Here is a 12,111-nt window from a genome sequence, read left to right as displayed (position 1 = left end):
GTGGGACTGAGAAGGGCCTTGGAACACAGAATGCCAGAGCTGGAAGGGGTCTTAGAACACAGAATGTCAGACCTGGGAGCAGCTTTAAAACATAGAAAGTCAGGGCTGGGAGGATCTTTAGAACACAAAATGTCATATTTAAGGAGGGCCTTTTGAATGTAGCATGTCAGACCCCGGATCTTAATGCAGAGAATGTCAGAAGTGGGAGAGGCCTTAGTACACAGAATGTTAAAACTGAAAGGACTCTAAGAACATAAGATAACAGAGCTGGAAGAGACCAAAGAACATGAGGCAGCTAGGTAGCTTAGTGGCTGGCATGCCAGACTTGGAGTAAGGTGGGGAGAGGGGGTCCTAAGTTTAAGTCCTGGTTCAGGCACAAGTTACATAACCTCTTAGCCTCAGTGTCCTCATCTGTAAAACAGGGATAATAACGATGCCTGTCTCACAGGGTTGTTATAAAGATAAAAATGAAATGTGTGTAAAGTGTTTTTCAAACCTTAAAATTTACAGTTATTATTATGATTATGATATCACAGCTGGAGAGTATTTTAGAACATGTAACTGGGAAGGAAGGACCTTAGAGAACAGACTCATTTTACAGAGAGGTAACCTGAGCCCCAAAGAAGGAGAATGGTTCATTTCCCCATCCAGTGGGCCTGAGTTATACATAAATCATAAATGTATTCCTATTTTAATTTATAAAATAAAACCTGTATTCTATGGCCCAAGTCATCCCTTACTAGTTTACCTATAGTAGACAGTGCAGAATTAATAGGGTGTTTTAGTAAGGCAACCATAATTCCCTCAGGAAACACACTTAGTGGTTTTGTTTCCTCAGAAGAACACATTGTTAAGAGTAAGGAAACATTGTGAAGTTCTCTGAGATGATTAAACCAAGTCAATAAGCATTTACTAAGCTCCTCCTACATGATAGGCACTGTCCTAGGTGCTGAGCATACAAGGAAAGTGGGGTGGGGGACCCGGTCCCTGACCCCAAGGAGCTCCCAATTATTGGGGGAGACAACAAGCAAACAACTATGTACAAAATAGCTCCATACAGGATAAACCGGAAATAATTACAGAGGGAAGGCATTAACATTAAGTCTGATATTTGTAGGCAATGGGATTTGAATCAAGACTTGAGGGAAGCCAGGAGGTGGAGAAGTGGAGGGAATTTCAGGTTTGGGAGATAGTCAATGAAGCCATAAGATGGACTGTCTTCTTTGGGGAAGAGTAATGTGGCTAGTGTTAGTGAATCATAGAGTAGATGGAGGGGAATAAAGTGTGAGAAGTCTGGGAGCAAAAGAAGAAGTCACAGAACAAAAGAGAACCATCAAGGAAGCAAAGAAAAGCTGGGCAGCTATGAAAACTATGTATAGTATTTATTAAATATATTTTCTTGAAATAAAAATGTATTGTTTTATATTTAATCCTCTTTTATGGACTGTTGTATATAAGGTGATTTTTTTTCTTTTCTCATTTTGTATTTAAGTTTAACATAAAAAGATTTACAAAAAACTCAAACAGGATTTATGTGTGTATATGTATACCTATATATGCATATATGTATATATGCTTATGTACATGCATATTTTAATATTAATATACTAATCCTAAAGGTAATTAGTAATCATTGGAACTTATTGAATAGTTGAGATGACATGGTCATACCTGTGCTTTAGGAAGATCACTTTGATAGCTGAATGGAGGATGAATGGTTGTGGGGAAAGAGGCAGTGAAACCAACCACAAGGCTATTGCAATAATCCAGGCATGACTGGAGAAAATTGAATGGGGATAGAAAGGAATATGCCTTTTTCTCAGCAGTACATGGAACCTACACAAAAATTGACCATATATTAGGGCATGAAATCCTCACAATCCAATGTAGAAAGGCAGAAATACTAAATGCATCCTTTTCAGATCATGGTGCAATAAAAATTACAAGGGCAATGGAAAGATAGACTAAAGATTAATTGGAAACTAATCTAATCCTAAAGAATGAATGGGTCAAACAACAAATCATAAAAATAATCAATAACTTCATCCAAGAGAATGACAGTAATGAGACAACATGCCAAAACTTATGGGATGCAGTCAAAGCAGTTCTTAGGGGAAATTTTATACCTCTAAATGCTTACATGAATAAAATAAAGAGGATCAATAAATTAAGCATGCAACTAAAAGCTAGGAAAAGAACAAATTAAAATACACCAAATTAGAAATTCTGAAAATTAGGGGGTGGCTAGGTGGTACAGTGAATAGAACACTGGCCCTGGAGTCAGGAGAAACTGAGTTCAATTCCAGCCTCAGACACATAACACTTACTAGCTGTGTCACCTTGGGCAAGTCAACCCCAATTGCCCTGCCCGTCCCCCTCCAGAAAGAAAAAAAAATTCTGAAAATCAAAGGAGAGATTAATAAAATTGAAATTAAGAAAGCTATTGAGCTAATAAAACTAAGCTGCTTTTATGGGGGGAAAACCCAATAAAATAGATAAACCTTTGTTTAATTTTATTAAAAAAAAAAGACAACTGAATTACCAGTATCAAATATGAAAATCATGAATTCACCACCAATGAAAAGGAAATTAAAACAATAATTTGGAGCTATTTCGCCCTACTGTATTCCAATAAATCTGACAATCTACATGAAATGGGTGAATATTTGCAAAAATTTAAATCTCCTAGGTTAACAGAACAGGAAAAAAATGTTTAACCCCATTTCACAAAAAGAAATTGAACTTCCTAAGAAATGATCAATGAATCATTGAAATAAATTATCTCCCTAAGAAAACAATCTCCAGGGCCAGATGAATTTGCAGGTGAATTCTACCAAACATTTAAAGAACAATTAATCCAAATACTATATAAACTATTTTGGGAAAAAATAAAGGAATCTTGCCAAATTCTTTTTTTTTTTAATACAAATATGGTGCTGATGCCTAAGCCAGGGAGAGCCAAAGCAGAGAAAGAAAATTATAAACCAATTTCCCTTCTGAATATAGATGCAAACATTTTAGATAAAATATTAGCAAAGAGATTATAGCAATTTATCACAAGGATAATACACTATGACCGGGTGGGATTTATACCAGGAATGTAGGGCTAGTTCAATATTAGGAAAACTATCACCAGAATTAAACATATAAATAACAAAATTAACAGAAATCATATGATTATCTCAATAGATGCAGAAAAAGCTTTTGGCAAAATACAACACCCATTCCTATTAAAAACACTGAAGAGCATAGGAATAAATGGAATGTTCCTTAAAATGATAAGTAGCTTCTATCTTAAACCATCATCAAGCATTATATGTAATGGGGATAAACTAGAAGCAATTCCAACAAGATCAGGGGTGAAACAAGGATGTCCATCATCACCAATGTTATTCAATATTGTATTGAAATGTTAGCTTTAGCAGTAAGAGAAGAAGCAAATGAAAGGAATTAGACTAGGCAAGGAAGAAACAAAGTTAACACTCTTTGCAGAGGATATGATGGTATACTTAGAGAATCAACTAAAAAGCTATGTGAAATAATTAACAACTAAAACAAAGTTGCAGGATATAAAATAAACCCACATAAATCATCAGCGTTTCTATATATTACTAACAAAGCCCAGCAACAAGAGATAGAGAAATTACATTTAAAGTAACTATAGACAATATAATATATTTGATAGTCTATCTGCCAAGACAAACCCAGAAAATATATGAACACAATTATAAAACACTCTTCACACAAATAAAGTTAGATCTAAAAAATTGGAAAAACATCAGTTGCTCATGGTAGGCCGAGCTAATATACTAAAAATGACAATTATACCTAAATTAAATTACTTAGTGCCATGCCAATCAAACTACCAAAAATTATTTTATAGAGCTAGAAAAAAAATAACAAAATTCATCTGGAAGAACAAAAGACTCAGAATATCAAGGGAATTAATGAAGAGAAATGCAAGGGAAGGTGGCCTAGCTGTACCAAATCTCAAACTGTATTATAGGGCAGCAATCATCAAAACTACTTGGCATTGGCTAAGGAGTAGAGTAGTGGACAAATGGAATAGACTAGGAACCCAAGACACAGTAGTCAATGACTGTAGTAATCTACTGTTTGATAAACCCAAAGACTCCAGCTTTTGGGATAAGAACTCACTATTTGACAAAAACTGCTGGGAAAAGTGGAAAATAGTATTGCAGAATCTAGGCATAGATCAATATCTTACACCATATACCAAGATAAGCTTAAAAGATACATGTTTTAGACATAAAGGGTGATATAAGCAAATTAGTAGAGCAAAGAATAGTTTACCTGTCAGATCTATTGAGAATAGAAAAATTTATGACTGAACGAAAGATAGAGATCATTATGAAATGCAAAATGGATAATTTTGATTACATTAAATTAATTTTTTTTTCACAGACAAAGTCAATGCATCCAAGATTAGAAGAGAAGCAGAAAGCTGGGAGACAATTTTTACAACCAGTGTCTCTGATAAAGGCCTCATCTTCTAAAATATGTAGAACTGAGTCAAGTTTTTAAGAATACAAGTCATCCCCCAATTGATAAATGGTCAAAGTATATGAATAGGCAGTTTTCAGATGAATTAAAGCGATCTGTACTCATATAAAAAAAATACTCTAATCATTATTGATTAGAGAAATGCAAATTAAAAGAACTCTGAAGTACCACATCATATCTATCAGACTGGTTAACGTGACAAAACAGGAAAATGATAAATATTGGAGAAGATGTAGGAAAATTAGAACACTAATATATTGTTGGTGGAATTCTGAACTAATCCAACCATTCTGGAGAGTAAATTGGAGCTATACCCAAAGGGCTATAAAACTATGCACATTCCTTGATTCAGCAATATCCCTTCTAGGTCTGTGTCTCAAAGAGATCATAAAAAAGGGAAAAGGACCAACATGTACAAAAATATTTATAGCTGCTTTTTTTGTGGTAGCAAAGAATTGGAAATTGAAGAGATGCCCATCAATTGGGGATTGGCTAAACAAGTTGTGATATATGAATATAACAAAATACTGCTGTTCCATAAAAAATGGTGAGCAGGTGGATTTTAGAAAAACCTGGAAAGACTTACATGAACTGATGCTGAGTGAAATGAGCAGACCCAGGAGAACATTGTACATTATTTTTGTGTGGGTGGGTGTGTTTTTTTTTGGAGGGGGAAGGTAGGGGATTTGGGGTTAAGTGACTTGCCCAAGGTCACACAGCTAGTTTTTGTTGTTGTTGTTAAGTGTCTGAGCCTGGATTTGAACTCAGGTCCTCCTGATTCCAGGGCCAGTACTCTATTCCCTGTGCCACCTAGCCACTCTGAACATTGTACACTGTAACAGCAACATTCATTGTATGATGACCATCTTTGATACACTTGGCTCTTTTCAGCTGGTGCGATGATCTAGGACAATTACAAAGGACTCATGATGGGAAATGCTATCCACATAGTATGGCAGAAGCTGGACATAAACCAACATTTGACACCATATACCAAAATAAAATTCAAATGGGTACATGATTTAGATATAAAGATTGATACTATAAACAAACTAGGAGAGTAAGGAATACTTTATCTCTCAGATTTATGGAGAATGGAGGAATTTATGATCAAATAAGAGCTAGAGAACATTATAATATGCAAAATGGATAATTTTTATTACATTAAATTGAAAAGGTTTTATACAAACAAAGCTGATACAACCAAGATTAGGAGGGAAGCCAAAAACTAGGAAAGGATTTTTACAACTAGTGGCTCTGCTAAAGGCCTCATTTTTAAAATATATAGACAACTGAGTCAAATTTACAAGAATACAAGTCATTCCCCAATTGATAAATGACCAAGTTATGAACAGGCAGTTTTCAGAGAAAGAAATTAAAGCTATCTGTAGTCATATGAAAAAATACTCTAAATCACTACTGATTAGAGAGATGCAAATTAAAACAACTCTGAGGTACCACATCACACCTATCAGATTGGCTAACATGACAAAACTGGAAAATGATAAATGTGGGAGAAGACATGGGAAAGTTGGAACACTAATTCATTGTTGGTGGAGCTGTGGGCTCCATATGGAAAGATTTATATGAACTGATGCTGAGTGAGGGTAGCAGAACCAGGAGAACATTGTACACAGCAATAGTCACAGTCTGAGATGATGGATTTTGATAGACTTAGTCCTTCTCAGCAATGCAAGGACCTAAAACATTTCCAAAGGACTCACAATGGAAAATCCCATCCACATCCAAGGAAAGAACTACAGAGTCTAAATACAAAACAAAGCAGACTATTTTCTTGTTTTGTTTTGTTTTTTCTTTCTCATGGTTTCTCCCATTTGTTATAATCCTTCTATATAACATGACAATTGTGAAAATATGTTTAGTAGGAATGTGTATGCAAAGCTTTATCAAATTGCAGGCTGCTTAGGTGAGGGAGAGGGAAAAATTTAAAAGTTATGGAAGTAAATGTTGAAAACTATTTTAAATGGGGTATCTCTTATTATCTCTTGTAGGGTCCATGGATGAAAGGAGCACTAATGCTTGTAACCACAGGATATCAGGTGTCTGAACCACAATTACAGGGTCATAGGTCAAGATGGTGGAGTACAAAAAGGACTTCCTTGGGGCTCTGGCTCCCACCTCCTCCAATTCATGTAAAAGGTGACTCTGAACAAACTTTGGAGCTACAGAATCCACAAAATGACACAGAGAAGCTAACCTCCCACTGAGGATAGCCCAGTAGGCCAGCAGCAATTGTCCAGAACTCTGGGAGCCTTGCGAGCCCAGCCTCTTGTGAGCCTGAGGTTTTAGCCTCAGGGTGGGCCTGATCAGCTGCCGGCTGGAGGGACTTCAGATCACCAGCAGCTGTGTCGCTTTCCAGAATTATCAACCAATAGATGCTAAGGACAAAGTGAGAGGTCAGTGCAGTGTGGACTTTGGGATCCAGTAGTTTGGGAGTGTGGTAGGTCTTTGCCTCCAGGGCGAGAAGCTGCTGAGGTGCCGAGGCCCTGCAGCTGCAGCCATGTGGCAGCTTCAGCTCCCGTCCTGCAGATTGTAGGGGGACCAAGCAACCAGTCTGAGGGGTAATCACCCTTGCTTTAACCTGCTTGGATCTGGATTGTGGTCTAGGGTGGAGGTCCTAGGGTGTGCAAATAGCTTACCAGAGCGTGTGGAGGCTTCAGAGAGAGCACCCAACTAATACCTTCAGCAGCTGAGAAAACCCCAGTGTTTGGGACAAAGCTCCCCATCTGGTGGCAGAGACCTACTGTGGCAAAAAGCCCCAAAGTCAGGTAATTGAGTGGCAACATGAGTAAATGATGGAAGCAAAGCAAGCAGAGAAACCCAACTTTACACTCCTATTTTGGGGACAAAATGGATGAAAGCATGGAACAGGAGGAAGACAGTGAAGTCAGAACTCCTGCACCAAAAGCTTCCAAGAAAAATACGAGCTGGTTACAAGCCATAGAGGACCTTAAGAAGGATTTTGAAAACCAAATAAGAGAAGTGGAAGAAAAATTGGGAAGTGAAATGAGAACGATGCAAGAAAATTATGAAATGAGAGTCAACAACCTGACTGAAGAAAATAACACCTTAAAAAATAGACTAACCCGGATGGCAAAAGAGGCTCAAAAAGGCAATGAGGAGAAGAATGCCTTAAAAATCCAAATTTGTCAGATAGAAAAATAATCTCAAAATCTCACTGAGGAGAATCATTTGTTCAGAATTAGATTGGAGCAAATGGAAGCTAGTGACTTTATGAGAAATCAAGATACTATTAAACAGATCCAAACAAATGAAAAAATAGAAGGCAATATGAAATATCTCATTGGGAAAAATCATTGACCTGGAAAATAGAGTCAGGAGAGATAATTTAAAAATTATTAGACTACCTGAAAGCCATGATAAAAAAAAGAACCTAAAAATCATCCTTCAAGAAATTCTCAAGGAAAATTGCCCTGATGTTTTAGAACCAGAGGGCAAAACAGAGGTTGAAAGAATCCACCAATCACCTCCTGAAAAAGATCCCAAAAAGAAAACTCCTAGGAATATTATAGCCAGGTTCCAGAATTCCCAGATCAAGGAGAAAATATTACAAGCAGCCAGGAAGAAACAATTTGAATATTGTGGAAACACAATCAGGATAACACAGGATCTGGCAGCTTCTACACTGAGGGATTGGAATATGATATTCTAGAGGTCAAAGGAACTGGGATTAAAACCAAGAATTACCTACCCAGCAAAACCGAGTATCATGTTTCAGGGGAAAATATGGTCATTCAGTGGAATAGAGGACTTTCAAGCATTCTTGATGAAAAACCAGAGTTGAATAGAAAATTTGACATTCAGATACAAGAAGCATGAGAAGCATGAGAAGGTAAACAGGGAAAAGAAATCATAAAAAACTTATCAAAGTTGAACCATTTACATCCCTACATGGAAAAATGATAATTGTAACTTTTAAAACTTTTCTCAGTATGAGAATAGTTGAAGGGAAATGAAAAGTATGTATGTGTGTGTGTGTGTGTGTGTGTGTGTGTGTGTGTGTGTGTGTGTATATATATATATACATATATATGAGGGTATATAGGCATATGAATACATATGTGAATGTGTGTATATATGTGTACAGGTATACATAGATAGAGGGCACAGGACCAATTTAATAGGAAGGGATGATACTTAAAAGGTGAAATTAAGAGGTGAGAGAGGAATATAATGAGAGGAGATGGGGAGAGACAGAATGGGGTAAACATCTCATATAGAAGAGGCAAGGGAAAATGGTTACAATGGAGGGGAAGAACAGGAAGGCAAAAGGGTCAACCTTATTCTCATTGAATTTGGCTTAGGGAGGGAATGACATATACACTAAATAGGGTATCTCACCCTACAGGAGAGTAGGGGGGAAGGGGATGAGAGGGGGGGTGATGGAAGGGAGGGCAGGCTGGGGGGGAGGGAAGTTGGAAGCACCCACTTTTGAAAAGGGACAGGATCAAAGTAGAGAATAGAATAAGTGGGAAGTGCGATAGGAGGGAGGGAAATATAGTCAGTCTTTTACAATATATCCACTAGGGAAATGTTTTGCATAGCTACACATGTACAACCTATATTGAATTGCTTATCTTCCCAGTAAGGGTGGGTGACAAAGGAGGAAGGGAATGAATCTGAAATTCAAAGCTTTAAAATCAAATGTTTAATATATATATATATATATATATATATATATATATATATATATAATAAGATATACAGGCACTGGGGCATAGAGATCCACCATGCCCTACTGGAAAGTCAGAGGGGGTATGGGAGAAGATATGGAAGAGAGCAGATTGGAGGAGGGAATATCCAGTGGGATTGCTATTTTGGGGTGGTGGGTAGGGGAAAAACAGGGAGAAAATTTGTAACTCAAAATCTTGTGTAAATGAATGATGTAAACTAGAAGTTAATAAAGTATTTGATTAAAAAAAAACAATCACAGGGTCATAAGGAGTGAATTCACTCATGGCCACAGAGTAGTAGAGGCCTTTGTCACAGTTCCAGGTCAGAAAAGAATATTGTATTTGCTCACAGACCAGGATAGCAGTGAATACACCTCTCCTTAGATCATACCACCTTGGAAGAACTGAAAACTTTGACACCCCCAGAACTAGCTCTGAAAACAAGTCCAACTTTGACATAAAGCTAAAAATCAAGAAATAGGCTGGAAAAATTAGGGAACAACAAAAAAGAGAACTCACCATAGAAAGTTACTGTGGTAACAGGGAAGATTAAAACACAAATGTGGAAGAAGACAACAAAGTCAAAACTGCTACATTCAAAGCCTCAAAGAAAAATATGAGTTGGCTTCAGACCCTCCTCCCCAATCTCATGGAAGAGCAGAAAAAGGATTTTCAAAATTAAATAAGAGAGCTAGAAGAAAAATTGGGAAAGGAAATGAGAGTGAAACATGAAAAAAGAGCCAACATCTTGGTAAAGGAAGCAGGGAAATATTGAAGAAAATAACACCTTAAAAACTAGACTAGTTCAAATGGCAAAAGAGGCACAAAAATTTACTGAATAGAACTCACTAAAAAGCAGAAGTAGCCAAATGGAAAAAAAGATATACAAAAATTCATTAAGGAAAACAACTCCTTAAAAAGTGGAATTGGGCAAATGGAAGCTAATGATTCCATAAGACATCAAGAAACAATCAAACAAAATCAAAAGAATGAAAAAAGAGAAAAAAAAGTGAAATATCTCATTGGAAAAACAATTGATGTGGAAAACAGATCCAGGAGAGATAATTTAAGAATTATTGAACTAACTGAAAGCCATGACCAAAAAAGAGCCTAGACATTTTATTTCAAGAAATTCCTGAGGAAAACTGCCCTGATATCCTAGAATCAGAGGGTAAAATAGAAATTGAAAAAAAAAAACCCCACCAATCACCTCCTGAAAGAGATCCTAAGAAGAAAACTCCTGACATCAAGTAGAAAATATTTCAAGATGCAGAAAGAAACAATTCAAATATCATGGAGCCACAGACAATCTAATACAAGATTTAATCTCTTCTACATTAAAGGTTTGGAAGGTTTGAACTATGATATTCCAGAGAGCGAAGGAGGCAAGATTACAACCATGAATCACCCACCTGGCAAAACTGTATCTAAAGGGTGAAAAATAGATATATAATGAAATAGAGGACTTTTAAGCATTCCTGATGAAAAGACCAGAATATAGACATTTTGACTTTCAAATGTGAGCTGAGAGAATCATAAAGAAGTAAACATGAAAGCGAAATCATAAGGGAGTCAATAAGGTTAACTGTTCACATTCATACATAGAAAGATGATACTCCTAAGAACTTTCTCATTATTAGTGCAGTTAGAAGTAGTATACATATAGACCATGGGTGTAAGTTGACTATGATGGGATGATGTAAAAAAATAAAATTAAGGGGTGAGAGAGAGGGATTCAGTGGGAGAAGGGGGAAGGGAGAGGTGGAATGGGGCAAATTATCTCCCATAAAAGAGGTGTGAAAGGAAGAGCTTTTATAGTGGAGAGAAAGATGGAGAGGGGGTGCTGGTGGCTTGAACTTTATTCTCATTATAATTGGTTCAAAGAAAGATTAACATACACACCCACTTAGGTATAGAAATCTATCCTACAGGGAAGTAGGAGAGGAGGGTGTAAAACCATGCAGGAGTAGCTTTCCAGAGGACTGCTGCTGTGAACAGCTTTCAAGGTTCTTATTACATAGTATAGCAAATTCTCTATTTATTCAGTAACAAATCAGAGCAAAACATTCATAGAAAATCAAGGTACAGCATTCAGAATGTTATAACTTATCATAGAAAATCAAAATACAGCATTCACCATGTCACAACTCAACAACTTATCACTAAAATGGCCACATAGTTTTCACCAAAGTGGTCAGGGATACAAAGTACAAAAGTCAAAGCCTTCCACACATGGGGTGCAATTAAATTACAATTTCATCAGTCATTACTCAGTACCTTTTTAAGAGGTAGTGGAAAGTACAAAACCATCCACCCCTAGGTCACAAGTAAATCACAATGTCCTCAGTCACTACTCAGACAATTTCATCAGTCACTACTCAGTATACACAGAGAGGTCTTTTCATCTTAACTCGAGGCAGATAGCTCCTACCTGAAACCACCAAACTGTCACCTGAGTTCAAAGGCAGACAGCTCCCAGTTCTTTGTCCAGCTCTCCATGCAGTTTCTTCTCCACATTGGAGCTCACAGTGTCCAGTCCATCTGAAATCCTTCAGTCTCTGTTCCTGGGAAGACAAGGCCTAACAAAGCCACAATAACATTCATGAACGTTAACAAAGCCTCAACATTATTTGTACAAAATACTGGCACCATGGTCATGCTTCCTCAGTCTTCGGCAGCTCCAGGTGGCCCTTGGAAGTCTTGCCACCCCAAGTTTGAGTTTTGTGTCAGTTCTCAGTTCTCATTTCTCTTCTCAGTTCTTCTTAATTCTCAGTTCAGTCTTCAGTCCAGCAGTAGTAGCCCAGCCTCCAGATGCTCACTGAGAGAAATTCTCTCTCTCTCTCTTTCTCTCTCTCTCTCTCTCTCTCTCTCT

Source organism: Petaurus breviceps, unplaced genomic scaffold (assembly GCF_028583685.1).
Source record: "Petaurus breviceps papuanus isolate PSGF00001 unplaced genomic scaffold, PetGlider_PUasm1.0 90845, whole genome shotgun sequence".
Classification (NCBI taxonomy): Eukaryota; Metazoa; Chordata; class Mammalia; order Diprotodontia; family Petauridae; genus Petaurus; species Petaurus breviceps.
The sequence above is the reverse complement of the archived record's forward strand: the minus strand, read 5'-3'. Positions refer to the sequence as shown.